This window comes from Cyprinus carpio, chromosome B17 (assembly GCF_018340385.1).
Source record: "Cyprinus carpio isolate SPL01 chromosome B17, ASM1834038v1, whole genome shotgun sequence".
NCBI lineage: Eukaryota > Metazoa > Chordata > Actinopteri > Cypriniformes > Cyprinidae > Cyprinus > Cyprinus carpio.
In genome coordinates, this window is record NC_056613.1 from 27,445,430 (window position 1) to 27,449,184 (window position 3,755).

The following is a 3,755-nucleotide window of genomic DNA, read 5'->3' on the forward strand; positions in this document are numbered from 1 at the left end:
TATGGTAGTGTGCTATTTTGTTTTTCCTTTCAAATCATTTTCCCTACTACTAAAAACACTTGTAATTTTAAAAGCAAAAGATAGGGGGAGCTCATGCTCTACTGTAAACTATTGCAACATTGAACAGCAAACTACTGTAGAATATTGGGCAGCAGACTCCCACATTTTTGCATTCTTGTCTACAGCAGCCAATCTGGTCAAATTTAAAGCTGATGCTTTGTGAATGGAGCTTTTGCTCAACACTGGTACTTAGTATGAGCAAATGTTTAGATATCTCACTGAGTGTGCTAAACGCAAAGACACCAAATTTAAACACAAAATTAACTAAAAAGAGTTTCATACAAGTATTGGTCTCTAATCCTTAAAAACCTTTTAACGTGTGACAACGTAGTGTACTTCAGCACAACAAGCACACTTACTGTAAAAAGTCAAGTCAAGTCATTGTTATATAGCACTTTTTACAATAAAGATTGTGTCAGTATTAAACAGGAAAATAGTGTGTTGAAGGAATCACAATGCCATCGTTCTCCTCTGGCCAGACAAAACCAGCAGTTTAATTCCAGGCTGCAACAAAGTCAGACTGTGCAGAAGACTCATCTGGTTCCTGTGGTCTTGTGGCCGTCTAGGTGATGAGGTCTTTGCTGGGGATCTATCTCTGAGGCTCATCTAGTCGTCATTGTCTCCGCTGACCATTAAGGGTGTCCTGGTCATCTCTAGGTGCTGATCCACCATCTGGACTGGATACGGACTGGATCCGGTTGACTGCAGTGACCATCTGATCTGGATACAGACTGGATCTGGGTGGCTACAGTGACCTTGGAACAAGAATGAAACTGACTAATATTAGCGTAGATGCCATTATCAAATTACCAGAGTATCAAATGACCAGAGTTTAAGTGGTCAGTTGTTTTTAATATTCTAGGTATTATCAAATGGCCAGAGTTTTGAGAAAGCAGTGGACGTGGAGGACTATAATGCGATAAGAGGTCGCTCAAGTACTGAGGAGCTAAACTATTAAGGGGCTTTATAAGTAATTAGCAAGATTTAGCAAGAATTAGCAAATTTAAAATGTAAACATGTAAAGAGTGAAAAGCAACAGTCCTACAGTAGTACTGAGCCTTGAGGTACTCCATACTGCACTTGTGATCGGTATGATACCTCATCATTCACTGCCATGAATTGATGTCAGGTAAGTAAGATTTAAACCATGGTAATGCACTTCCATTAATGCCAACATAACTTTCTAGTTTATTCAAAAGAATGTTGTGGTCAATAGTGTCGAACACAGTGCCAAGATCCAGCAGCACTAACAGAGAGATACAATAACCTGATCTCATGAAAGTGCATATAAATAGTACACCAAATAAAAATGAAAACTCATGGTATTGATACACAAAAGTGGACTTTGGCGTGCATATGCCAGGCAATGGGTAGGTTTAGGGTTGTGGGGTAGATGAGATCATACTGTATGTACGTGAAACCTGCATATCTTATGCACGCCAACAAATTTCGTATCATATGCATGCGAAAATTGTGTATTATATGCATGCCAAACACATACATATCATATGCACACCAAAGTCCATTTTTGCGTATCAATACCACAAGTTTTCATTTTTATTTGGCATACTATTTATACGCATTTTCATGAGACTGGGCCGATACAACCACGATCCGATGATAAGAGCAGGCCATTTGTAACTGTGATGAGAGCAGTCTCAGTACTATGATACAGTCTAAATCCTGACTGGAAATTCTCACAGATACCATTTTTCTCTAAGAAGGAAAATACTTGTGAGGATGCTACATTTTCTAATATCTTTGACAGAAAAGGAGGTCAATAATTAACTAATTCATTAGGGTCAAGTTGTGTGTTTTTTTTTTTCTTTTTTTTTTAATGAAAGGCTTAATAACAGCCAGTTTGAAGTTACAAATTAAAAATACTAATAATAATAACAAATAAATAATAAACAAAATATTATATAAGACTAACGGAATAACATCTATAAATACATTAGATGGTATAGGGTCTAGTTAGTCATAGTTACGCAAAAGCTTTTTTGTTAGCTGGATAATATGCTGTGTCATATGTTCTATATCAAAAACAAAACAACATCTGTCTTATTATTATAAAAAATCAATGTGATGTCATAGTGATGTCACATCCTGTGCTTCCTTTTTAAAGCATTCATGGTTCAGTTTGCATTTATGACATGTCTAGTTTGGCTGGAGAATTAACATGGTTATACTAACAATCATTAAACTGATAATTCTGCAACATATTTCATGTAAGCTCATACTGAATTTTATTGTTTTGGACTTAATTGAAAAACAAATCAAACTAATTGTTTTATGATCATTTGCAGAAGCCAGTGATGTTACACAGACGCCAACATTATGGGTTCCAAAGGGTGAATCTGCACAAATAGACTGCAGCCATACTATGGGTGTAGTCTATTTCTAGATGTATTGGTTCTGACAACAACAACAAAAGTCAATGAAACTCATAGCTTTCACATCAGTAAAACACAATCTAGACTTTGGTGAATATTCTGATGATAAATACTCAGATGAAAAGACTGTATAGAGAAGGTCTTTCACATTGAAAAATCTGCAGTCCCATGACAGTGGTGTGTATTTCTGTGCAGTGAGTGAACACAGTGACACAGACTAAGGGCCAGTTTTACTAAACAGGGAAAATTAGCTTGAGAGTGCAGTTCCAAAACATCGCAGATGGGAGGGGAAATTTCTGTGGGTGATTTACTAACAAGGCGCAAATTAAAAAACACAGAGCACCATCTCATTTACATATCAACCAATGCAATATACCAAGTGCAGCACAAATTAGCATAAAATAAAATAAAGAGTAAAGAAATAAAGAAGCCACAGTACGTTGAAAAGAACCGGAGGACAAAAATTAAAGTTATGCTAGAAGCTTTGCTGGGCCTGGTATTGCGTGACTCCTAGTTGAGGGTTCCAAGGCGTCTTTTATTTCCTGAAGCAAATTAAAAATAATATGTCTTGACAAATGATATGTTTTGGACAATGTGTTCTTCTGGCATTCAAAATAAATTAATATGTGTGGAAAAATCCTCTCCCATCTACCACGGCTTTCTGTTCTCTGTGGTGCCTCCTCCTATCAACAATAATTGCAGCCATTTCAAGCGCAAAATAGTTTAAGACATGCTTTTTTGGGGGCAATAAATCATGGTGCAAATGCCAGTAATTTGCGTGATTCATTTGAATACTCTCCTCCCATAAATTTGGGTCTGAAAGAGAAACTCCTACAAATGCCTATTCAACAAGGTCAAGCACAAAAATAACTGTGCCCATGCCTTTTTCAGTGCTAATTCATCACTGTGCATCTTTAGTAAAACCTGACAGTACAATTTGCGCTGGCACAAGCTGTTAATAAAACTGGCCCTTACTGTGTTGCTTTACAAAAACCTAAAATGTTCATGCTTTCTACCTTGTAAGTAAGTAAGTAAGTAAGTAAGAAAAGTTTATTTATATAGCACATTTATCACAGCAAAGTAGTGCTGTAATCGGGCCTTAAAAGTTAGGCCCGACAGGACCCGAGCCCGACAAGTTTCGGCCCGAGCCCGACAAGTACATTTTGATTGACAGCTTTTTAAAAACCCGAACCCGTTTACAGCCCGACATTATTCAAATGTGCGCACACACATAGCCCTTTTGCCTTTTGTCAAGAATGAGTCATTTATACATGTTTTAACATAATGTATTCATAACTAACA